The sequence below is a fragment of the Haliaeetus albicilla genome, chromosome 10, assembly GCF_947461875.1.
Source record: "Haliaeetus albicilla chromosome 10, bHalAlb1.1, whole genome shotgun sequence".
NCBI classification, from domain to species: domain Eukaryota; kingdom Metazoa; phylum Chordata; class Aves; order Accipitriformes; family Accipitridae; genus Haliaeetus; species Haliaeetus albicilla.
The window spans coordinates 15,235,399-15,247,571 of NC_091492.1; the positions used below are offsets into that span (position 1 = coordinate 15,235,399).

The window sequence follows — 12,173 nt, forward strand, 5'->3', positions numbered from 1 at the left end:
TTAGACTAAAGTAAAGGGTTTTTCAGCTTCTCAAGCCCAGCCAGTGAGAAAGCTGGAGGGGCACAAGAAGTTGGGAGGGGATGCAGCCAGGGCAGCTGACCCAAACTGTCCAACAGGGTATTCCATACCATGTGACATCACATCTAGTATATAAACTGGGGGAAGTGGGGGTAGGGGGATCGCCACTCAGGGACTAACTGGGCATTGATTGGCAGGTGGTGAGCAATTGCATTGTGCATCACTTGTATATTCTAATCCTTTTATTATTACTGTTGTCATTTTATTAGTGTTAGTTTCCTCTTTTCTATTAAATTGTTCTTATCTCAACCCACAAGTTTTACTACTTTGCCTGATTTTGTCTCCATCCCACTGGGTGGGGGGGAAGTGAGTGAGCGGCTGCGTGGTGCTTAGTTGTTGACTAGCGTTAAACCACAACAAATACGAATATAATCTTTGACTTTTAATCCATTTTCATTCTTGGTAATATTTACAGTACTGGGACATCAGTATAACACTGGTAATGATCATAGGTCACACGACTGTGGAGAAAGCAAAATACTCAAGATAATTGGACTGCCTATTAGTCTGCATACATAATTCTGTTCAGTTCAACTGTTGTATCTATACTTCATGTGAGGAGCCGTCAGTCAACACTGGGTTGTGCATCACTCTGCTCCATTTATTTTCAGACTATAGAATTGATAACCATTTCTGGATTTGCCTTTGGGATTTGGATATCATTCTATATTTCCTAATAGCTGGTCGTTCATATGGTGATCACACACACTAACTGCTTATTCAGAAATTCCATATTCAGCTTGAACTGATGGATACACTGATAACCTGAAAAGTTAACAAGATAAATTTACTTGACTCTATCCAGTTGTAATTCTTAAAATGCAGAGTATATATTTGGTACAACTGTGTTTGTAAGAACTATATATGTAAGGAATATACTTCTATTCATTGGGGTTTTGGTGAATAACAGCTCCATTTGCATGTCACATTTTATTTTACTTCATTAGTATTTGATCAGTAGCAGTCAAATGGTGGAAAGAGTGCTAATAAAACTGTTCATTATCGGTTACTACAAACCAAGGAAGTGGTGCTGTCAAATGCATTCATAATTATTATAGCTACAAGCAGTAGTAGTCAGTCACATGAGGAGAAGGTCTGTCCAAGTCAGAAAGGATCACATTACAGATAAAAACATATTCTATAAAAGAGCAAGACTAGTTACGGTGGTGGTTCTCACTATTTCTGTATGGCATCTGCTCAAGTTTGAGAAGCCTTACTGCAGGGTTCTGATCCAAACAAGAGCCTGCCTGTTTAACTACAGAGGTTCCTTAGGACTTTTCCGAAAAGTGGAGTGTCAGTGAGAAGGATATGGTGCTGGAACTTTGTTTTCTTTTGTTTTCTTTGATTTACTGTATCTTAGATGTAGATACATATCTCAGTTTTCAGTTTTGTATTGCTTGTCACATGGTCCTGAAGAGAGAAGCTGTAAGCCAGGCTGTCTATTAAGGATAGTCCTCTAGGAAGCATGCTTAGAAAGGTAGCATGATTGAACTGTCTTCTCAAACAGTAATTTTTAAAGCCTCATAGGCATGGGATTGGGACTTAGGCATCGCTGGTTGTGCATACACAAGGGAAGCTCAGTCAAAGCTTTGAAATGGTAATTGGGATCTTAAAAAGTCCCTGTCCATTACTTTAACCACAAGATAAAACTTTGTCTGTTATTTCATCTTTATTTTAAGTCAAATATTTGCAGTAATAAAAGTTTACAGAAAAATCAAATATCCTAAAGATAATAATTCCTTTAGCAAAAGTACAATGTAAATATATATAATATAATTTTTTGGGGGGGGGGGAGGGGACCCAAAGTAAAAAAATTTGACACTAGAAATTTAAAAAGTCCAACTAAACTTTTCTGATCTGTTCTGCTAGTGAATAATTGCTTAATGTTACTCTGTATTGTCTGTTGATCTAAGGTTTCTTAAGAAATTAGGCTTTCAGCATTCCTCTCTAGAAAGCCTCTGTATTTTTGTAGATTTCAAGGATGGGAAGATTTGTGAGGCTAATTTTTTTTCTCTTCTGATTTATTCCATTCCAGCAAAATGCACCAAATTCTTTTTCCTTTGATTCATCTGTGGTCACACTGATAATGGTCCTCTGAGAACAACAGAAATTACTTCAGAAGCCACAATTTGAATATTCTCATTTTTACACTCCTTAAAACTTTATTTATAACTGAATTCCAGCTAATTCAACTTATATATCTTTTTTCACAATCTATCCCTTTCTCTGGATTGTCTATAGTGCATTTTCTTGGCAAAATATTTTCCAGAACTGTGCAGAGTGTTCTAGTCTGATTCCTCATGATGAAAGTGAAAGGTGAGTGTAGGGTAGTATTAAATATGTGTATCATTTGATGAGTATTTCCTTTCTGCATTTTATTTCCTTTCACCTTTTTTAGAAAGTGCAGCTTAGTTCTGGTGTAAGAAAAATGCAAAATATTATGTACTTTTCTGACTTTCGAGCAAGATTTTTGTATAAATTGGCATGAAGCAGGTTATGAGAAATATCTTGATTCGTTCCAGCTGGGTCAACTTTTTGTTCCTAAAAGTACTAGACACCTTATTAGAAAAATGTGAATACGGATTAATGCCCAAGTACTTGCTACTTCTAGAGAAGCTAATAAAAATGAAATGAGCTTCTCACCAGAAAACAAGATTTCCTTTTATTAGAAAGGAGGTATTGTAGTATGTGTGTGTGTTGAGTGCAAGAGAAATAATGTACAATGATTTTTCGAAGATGACCAATGGAGTACTTTTTCATACCTATGCAGGAAGAAACATGATTGAGTATCCCAGAACGTTATTGAGCTTTTCTGTGTGAATCTATTGAGAAAGTAGTTACGTTTCTTTATAGATTGTATTTGAATGTGTTTGTATATATCTGAACTATTTTAAGAAATTATAAAATAAATGCTATACCTGTACTTACTCTGTGAATGAAACAGCTTTTTTGATTTTACTGCTTTTCATCAGTCAAACAGGGCAATATTTTAATGTGCAGAGAATTAATCTTATCGTGCATGAAATACATCTCACCACTTCCAAAAATTTTTTTCTTTTCTTGTAGAAAATGGGTATTTTCATTTTGGTGCACATTGCTATCAGAAGTTATGATATCATTCACTGGGTACCTGTTTTTTGAAACTTTTTTTTTCAGATGGCCTGTATAGCGCATTATTTCAATGAAAAATTCAAGATGCTGTGGTGCAAGACAAATATCACTTATGCAGCTGATGTCAGATGTTAGAGGTAACTAAAACAAATTAATTTAAACTGCATTGTAATTCGCCTGTCTTTCCATTTCCAAAAGAGCAGAGTGTACTGTAAGAGTCAGGTTTTGTTGCTTCAATCTCTCTTGATAATTATTCTAATTAGTGTTGTGATAATTAGATACAGATGGCTTGCAGGTGGGGAATGCCAGGCTTCATCTTTTCTGAATTGCTCAATGTGCAACCTGTTTCACAAAATAAACTCTAGAGGGCCCTGACCAAAAGCATGTTGACATAACTAAAAGACTCCACATGATTTCATGGGCATTTAGAATAGACCATAAATTCCACTGTGGTTTTTGATACTTTCAACTTTGCAGAGCAACTTGTGTAATACTGGATATTCAGAACTGTGTGAAAACATCATCTTGAGGAGAAATGGTGTTCCAGATGAGTTATGTTTATGTAATCTTCCTCTAATTGTACCCATTCTTCTCTGCTGCTGAGTTCTGGGGAAGACCTTTCCCCCTACTCATTCTCATCTTTTCATAAGCTAGTAAATTACTTGGTCCAAAATGCATGAGGGATTACATGAAAATCATCTTCAGCATAGTTTTCCATGGAAATAGGTGTGTATACTATGTATCTTTTAGATCCTGAAATCAGTGACTTTATTTTACTAAGTGGGCTATTTTGTGTAAAGGTGGTGACAGAATTGCAGTGAGATTTCCACTGTCTCGGGGCGGGGGGAGAACAAGAGACAAAGCTGTTGTATGTAATATCGTATGTAAGTCCTTACCTTATTTCCCAAGACAAAACATTTTGCAGCTTAGTTGTGTTTTGTGCAAAAAAAGTGTGTTTAGATATGCTGTTCATCAGATGTTAATTTATGAACAAGGTAAAGTGTGAGAAAGAACTGCTATCCTAGAGATGGTTGCATTTCTGATATTCTTGCTTGAAAGGACTTCAGTGATCTAGAAAATTTGAACCTAGCCCCTATGCACCTCCAAGCTTCTATTCAGGGCACTTCTCGGATATACCAGAAAAAGTTTCCTGTTATAAAATAACATTTAAAAAGCTAATTTGATTTTTTACAAATTAACCTGATTAAGCTTTGCAATATTGATTTATATGGTTTGTTTTGTAATTTTTTTGAGTCTGAAATTGCTACTGCCTGGAAGGCCACACTTTGCAGAATTCATTAGCATGGCCTTTAAACTTCAGCAATTGCATTGTTCCTTGCTAGTGTGTGCTGGCGGGACCCAGCTCTTTGGCAATGAAATGACTAGTACCAGCAAAGGACACTTAAAAAGGGAAAAAAAAAAAATCTTACTTTAAATGATTGCTAAATACCTGTGACATGATTAAGTTCTTCCAGTATCCTATAAAGACAGACAAATATTGAAGATCTGTCTCCTTGCTCTTGCCCTTAGGAACTGCAGTATAGAGCAATCCAACACCATCCTTACCAGAACTTAAATGCTAGGAATGCAGCTCAAGAAATGCATCTCAATACATCTACTGTGGCTATATATCTCTATATTAGCACACCATGATTTGTTGATGCTTACAGATGAGTACTTGATAAACAGTTTGCATTTATAATTGGTTTATGGCCAGTCCTAGTGTTGAGTGATGTTTACCTCGGCTAAACTACTTCTTTGCCTTCCTAAATTGTATTTGAAATATTGAAACCGCACAAATAGGGTTACTACTCCTTCTTTTCTTTTGTTCCTTAAAGGCCACTTGTTATTTTCTGTTCTTAAATACACAAGCATGTTGAGGAGTGAATTTGGGGTGAGTTTGTCTGAATAGAAACTGCCTTGGGTCTGATGCTTCGGACTTTTTATATTGCAAAGCCCTTTTGTCCTTGTCTGTGGTTTTGTATGGGAGATAATAATTCTGCCTTTATTACACACTTGAAATGGCAAAATACTCTTGTTACAGGGTAGTCAGATCCAAGGAGGGTCTTGCCTCAAGATAATATTTCTGCCACAAGGCAGTATCTTAACAGATGGACTTCTCATTAGATATTCATGTCACATTCACCAGGACTGTCACCTTTGGATAGAGAATGAAATTCAATTCTGGCTACAGATAATTACTTCCTCACCAAGCAGAACTGTGAGATCAAAGATCAGAAGTTGAAGCTTGTCAGATACTTTTCCTTCAGTATCATTCCTTCTCTCCTCTTGGCTGTTGCGAATACCAAGAAATTACGCAAATTTAGTTGCGTTTATACAACTTCCAATAAATCAAACATATTAAAAATTTCAGAAGTTTAGATAATGCCAGGTATTATCACAATCTAATTAATAGGGAATAGTGTAAACATTAGGAAACCTTTATCTTGTTCCTTGCTTTACCAAGAGCTTTGCTTCACTTGTATGAGACTTTCTCTTTTGTTCATCTTGTCAAAATATAAATTTTTTGTGCCTGGACTCTCTCTTGTGTATCTATGATGGAGACATTGCTGTGACCACACTGTAATGTAGCTCTGCCCAGGCTAGCTAGCTTGTGGGTGTGTATATCTTATTTGTTTATCTATGTGTCTTGTCTCACTGTAAGTATTACAGCCAGAAACTCACTGTGTGCTATTTGAGTATTTATTCAGCCTCTGATAGATTTTACAGCTTGCACTACTGATCCTGTAGCTAGTTTGCTATTGGTGTCTAAGCAACCCAGTTTAAAGCTAGCTCAGTAGACTGGTACTGCAGAGTAGTCCCAGAAGATAGTTTCACCTGCTCGATTAAACATTTCATTTAACAAAGCTCGCAACTTATCAATGTGTTAAGTCCAGTCCTTGCTTATTGTTGTGTACTTAATAAATAGGAGTGATATCCCAGGCTTATGTGGATTGGAGGTCTGGGCCTTTATTAAAGATTCAGTAGTCCCTCTTGTAGAGCAAATGTCAAGTCACATTGTGGATTTCATTGCAACAGCTATGAAACCATAACTTCTTCAGTCCTTGATACAGATAAAACTAATATAAGCCCCTAGCTGGGGATGTGTTTATTATTTGAAATGCAAATATTGGTTGTTTTTCTATGCATTTTATCAATAGGTTGTTATGACATTTTTTCTTGTTGTTCCTCTATTTATATTTTCACCCATTCTTTTCCATTGACTCCCCCCCTACAATACAAAGGATATCTTATTTGTCAAACATAGATGCTTTTTCAAGGTTAAAAAAAAAAGTTTAAAGTAACTGTCTTTAAAACATTCTGCACTATGTTGCAAGGTAGTCCAGGGAGACACAGTTATCCTTGGAAAATGTACAAGCTTAAAAATAAGCATTAATTTGGCAGCAGTTATAACCTAATTTATTTTATCCTGTACTAAATTCCATTGTGCAGCTGGCTGATTAGCTGTGGCCTGATGATGCCTGAGAGGCACAGTGCTGTGCGATGGACCGTATTTCCATCTTTTCCTTGACTCTCCTCATTCTCTTTTAGAATGCTTTGCTCCTGAGGGACAGAGAAAGGGCTGTTCTTTTGTTTTGGAGTGAATGTGCCTTTCCTTGGACTCCCACACAAGAACTAGACATAAGAGGATCTGACACAGTGATGTCAAGAAACCTGTAAACCTCCTAATTAGACATGTCTTAAGTGTGAAACAATCAAACTTGGGGTTCTGCCCACCTCCGGGGAGCAGGCAGATTAAAGAAGCTGCTGTTTTGCCACTTCATTATCACCCAGTGCACTGAATAGGAAAACTCTGATGTCACACAGTTGCTATAGCAACACCATCCTTGCTTATCTTTGTTTCTCTGGCAACAATCCCTTACTTTCTACTATATTCACACTCTCTTTGTTACTATAAAATTCCTTCATCGTGGTTTATATATTCACAGCTCATGTCAGGTCATTCCTTAGATTCAGACTCGGCATCTTCCTTATACAGATGATTACTGGACTTCTGTCAGTTCACATTAATTTTGGTAGGCTTTGAAACTGGAAAAGAAAACCAAACCATTTAGGAGGCTATAGAGAGCTGCGGTAATAGAGTTGCTAGAAATGAAATTTCATTTTATAGGGTGTAGGATTCATTTAAGCCTGTAGGGTCTGGTTTTCATTTGGGAATTACCCTGGTTCAAAGTTAGAGTCCTTGGGAGGGTTTAATGCCTGGGTTCCAATTGGCTGCTCTCCCTCAGAGGTGGATAAAACTTATAGTCTGAAATCACAAGGAAAGCAGCCAGAAGTTATATTTATGGGCTGGGATTCTGTGAAGGGTTCCAATGTGTGTAGAATTAATTCCAAAATAATGTTTATACAGAAGTTGAGATTTGTAGCATATTTTAAGTTAGAAGGGACCTCCAGAGGTCCCCATCTGTTCTAACCCCTTGCTTATAGCACATCTAATCAGATCAGGTTGCTCAGAAAAATTGTTCAGCTCAGTTTTGAACACCTTCAGGAATGGAGATTCCATAACCTCTCTGCGTGACTGTTCCAGTATTTGACCACTGTTATTAAAAAAAAACTGGGAACACAAAAAAGGAATTTCCACTGTTCCAACTTGTCTGTTGCTTTGCACCTCTTGTCCCATTGTTTGTTGTGCACCTCCAAGAAGAGTTCATCTCTGTCTTCTTTGCATCCACCTACCAGGTAGTTGTCTCCCTGACCATCATGATGGCCCTCCACTGAACTCACTACAGTATGTCTTGTATTGCAAAGCTCAAAACTGGACATAGTACTCTAGATGCAGTCTGACAAGTGCCAAATAGAGGGGGAGGGGAAATCTTCCCTGGGCCTGCTAGCTACAGTTTTACTAACAGCCTGGGATGTAATTGGCTTTCTTTGCTGCAAGGGTGTGTTTCTCACTCATGTTCAACTTAGCATCCACCAGGACCCCCAGCTTCTCTTCTGCAGAGCTGCTTTCCAGTCAGTCCACAGCTATATTGTTGCATGGAGTTACTACATTCTAGATGAAAGATTGCATTGGCTTTTGTTGAACCTTAAGGTTCATGTCATTGCATTTTTCCAGCCTCCCCAGGTTCCTCTCAGCAGCATCCCTGCCCTCCAATGTATTGACCACTCCCCCAATTTGTGGTCATCCACACACTTGCTGAGAATGCCCTCTATACAGTCATCCAGGCTGTTAATGAAGACATTAAAGAGATCCCTGAAGGAAGCCATTTTTTACTGGCTACCAGCTGGACTTTGCGCCTGACGCTTTGAGCCTGGTGGTCCGGACAATTTTCAATGTACCTTGTTGTCCACTTACGTAGCTGGTACATCACCAATTTGGGGATAAGGAGGCTATGTCAAACCTTGATAAAGTTTAGATATACAATATCTGTTCTGCTTGCCTTGTTCACAGTACCTGTCACTTCATCATACTAAGCAATGAATTTGATCAGGCATAATTAACATGCCTAAAGGCCTTAGCTACTAGGGACAAACAACGTAACTTGGAACCAGAAGGCAGCAAAACTAGGATCACTTTAGTTGTTTCTCTTCTCTATTTGCTTTTGGCTACAGTGGAGGTTCTGGTTCAAGCACTTAGGGGAACCAGAGGGGGAAAGACAAAAAAAAAAGTAGGAAAAAAAAAAAAAAGGAAAATGAGTCATTGTTTTAATTAAAGTTAATACCAACCTAGAATTTTCAGAACAAGTTAAAGATTTTTCTTTCTATGGCTAATAGGTTGATGACAGTATTCCATAACTGAATATTCACATTCATTATGAACTGTTGATAATGAACAACTGATTTGGTAGCTGAAGGGAAGGTAAAGAATCTTGATATTGTTGGTAGCAGCTACTTTGGTCATCCCTTCCCAAAGATCCATTTGATCACAGAGTTGTAGAAAAATGACCCTTGCTAACATTCATGTGAGTCTTTTGTGTAAGTATTCCTGTCCATTTCAGTGAAAATTTATCACTCCGTATTCTACAAGTAGAATTACAATCTGCATTGTGTTGTGTATGTGCAGAGACATGTTTATGTTCATGTAATATAGTGCAGTATTAATCACTGGAGAAGTAAAAGAACTATTCCTAAAGCTCTTAATCATAGCTTTTACATTAGCTCTTTTCAGATTTATGGATTGATGGATGCTGCATATTTATGTATTGTGTCAATGCTGGAGCAGTTTATCATTTAACACTTATCTCACTGAAAAGTAATATGCTCTCTCCATATTAGGTAATTTTTGAAACCCTTGTATATAATAAAATATGTACACTATAAATTTATAAAGACAAATTTGAATGAGCTTCAAAACTGATTACTTCCTTTTAGGCAAAGTAACTACTTTGTCTTTTCTATTATTGCTGTCTGATGCTTCAGTATTCTGTCATTGTCTGTATGATTGTTGTGGCCTGCATGATGGTATAAAGAAGGAGATACAGAATCATAGAATCATTTAGGTTGGAAAAGACCTTTAAGGTCATCGAGTCCAACTGTAAACCTAACAATGCCAAGTCCACCACTAAGCCATGTCTGTAAGTGCCACATCTACATGTCTTTTAAATATCTCCAGGGGCTGGTGACTCAACCACTTCCCTGGGCAGCCAGTTCTAATGCTTGATAACCCTTTAGGTGAAGAAATTTTTCCTAATATCCAACCTAAACTTCCCCTGGAGCAACTTGAGGCTGTTTCCTCTTGTCCTATTGCTTGTTACTTGGGAGAAGAGACCAACACCCACCTTGCTACAACCTCATTTCAAGCAGTTGTAGAGAGTGATAAGGTCTTCCCTGAGCCTCCTTTTCTTCAGACTGAACAACTCCAGTTCCCTCAGCTGCTCCTTATAGGACTTGTGCTCTAGACGCTTCACCAGCTTCATTGCCCTTCTTTGGACATGCTGCAATGTCTGTCTTGTAGTGAGGGGCCAAAAACTGAACAGAGTATTTGAAGTGCAGTCTCACCAGTACCAAGTACAGGGGGATGATCACTTCCCTAGTTCTGCTGGCCATGCTATTTCTTATACAAGAATCAATGAAAGGCAGTTTCAATTTTTGATAGAATCTTGCTATCAGTATATTTCCAAGTGAATTGTGTTGGGGAACTTAACTACACTAGAACTCCTCTTTAAATTTAAATAGCTAAGTAGCAGTTAAGGTTCCATATACAAATAAAGGAAACACAGTATCTTTACATGTTATTCTTGACACTCTTTGTCTATCAAGTCATAATGAGCACCGGAGCTCATTCAGCTACTAATTGGAGAGATCAATACCATCTTTCAGTTCCTCTCCATGTCATGAGAAGAAGAAATGGACTGTATTTTTTCCAACTTTTGTTATGGAATTAGAGATTTCCAAGAAACTAGTTAAGTGCAGGCTGGATATTTCTTGCTGATAAGCTAGTTTGTTGTTTCATTATTTTTTTTTATTCCTGTGTTCGTGCCTATTTCTCTCTTACTAGTTTGTCATCACTGATCCTGGATGAGATGTTAAGGATATATTTGTATCCAATTGCAAGAGCTATTTCATGTAATATTTCAGTGAGTAGTGTAGAGCCTGTCTCAAGGCAACTTCTTGTATTGTGGTTTAAATGTTCTGTTCAGGAATGGTGCTTAGCACTGCGCTAAAGGACTACTAGTGAGAAAACATTAGAACTATTCTCCTAGTATTTTCCTACACCCCTTTTCCCAGTGATCCAGTGATCTTCACCCTCCTATACCACCACCACCCCTCCACCCTCCCCACCCCCCTGGAGGATTTAACAGAGGAGTCAGGGTGGCTGCAGCCTGTCAAGCTGAGCTTTCAAAGTTGAGTGTATACCAAAGAAAATAGGCTTCAGCTATGTGACAAGGAGTCTGGAGAGGAACAGAGGAGATATTACCCTTCTGAAACATTAATTGAAGATTTGATTAGGCCGGGGAGAATGGTCTCTGGCATCCAGGGTTTGTCTTTTTAAAACATAATTTAAAAAAAAAAACAAAAACCAACTCACTCTTGCTTATTGCATTTTATGACCCTTGTGTGTTAGTCATTGTTCTTGAGATGAGATCGGAAATAATAGTTGAGAAGCAATCAGAATTTATAGTTCTAAATAGCAGTCTTGACAGTTTCTCGATAAAAAGTAATTCAACAGATTGCCAACACTTTTCCTGATCAGAGTACTATTCATAATGCAACACATAAGTGACATCAGGCTCGGCAGGCTAGTAATCAGCATCCAACACATAATGATCTTTGTAATTTGGTATGTATCTGCTCTGTCACATTGGCAATTGGTAGTCATCCCATGTCTGTTTTGTTCCTTGCCCTGCAGCAAGCCTTTTGAATGTAAAGAATATCTTACAGGAAAACTAAATGAACATCACTACTCTACCACCTCCATTCTTGCCATGTGGGATTAAAAGATGTAGTTGAGAATTTAAATTATATTTTAAAACTTACATTTGTAATTGTATGTTTTAATAAATTATATTTGTTATCAGAAACTTCTGAATTATTTATACAAGCTATGAATTTTGTGGTTTGCTGCTCTGAGTAGTCAAAGGAGAGTATGTTCTGGCTACTTGAATTTCCTCACTTGGTTTTCCCCACTCTTTTTTTTTTTTTTTCCTCATGTATGATAAAAGATTTCCTAGCAATTCAGCACTGCCTTAGCAAGATTTTACTTTGTGGTATGTTTTCGTTTTTTGGTTTTGGTGGGGGGTTTTTTTGGAGGTCAATTAAAATGGGACTGTGATCTTTTCATGCTGGAACTTTTAATGTAGACCATGGAATCAGGACTGCATCTGCTGATTTTGGTAGGTTAATTATGACAACAGAAATCATATTCTTTCAGTACAGTAGGAGTTGCATCTCTGTAGCTGTAAGTAAATAAAGCATTACTTAATTGTTGCAGTATTATGCTGCTTTTAATTTCTGTGTGCCTCCCAGTTTATCAGGACACCAAATACAAGGTGTTCAGGATGTGCCTAGATTTGTAATAC

The 12,173-nt window shown here is 37.5% G+C and overlaps 1 long non-coding RNA gene across 2 annotated transcripts in view; it reads left to right on the forward strand.

Moving 5' to 3' along the window:
• LOC138687259 (uncharacterized) overlaps positions 1 to 12,173 on the forward strand; it is an 83,529-nt gene that overhangs the window by 19,111 nt on the left and 52,245 nt on the right. For both annotated transcript variants that reach the window (XR_011326521.1, XR_011326522.1), the window contains exon 3: positions 3,235 to 3,326. This is a non-coding gene — a long non-coding RNA (uncharacterized lncRNA). The remainder of the gene's footprint in view (positions 1 to 3,234; positions 3,327 to 12,173) is intronic.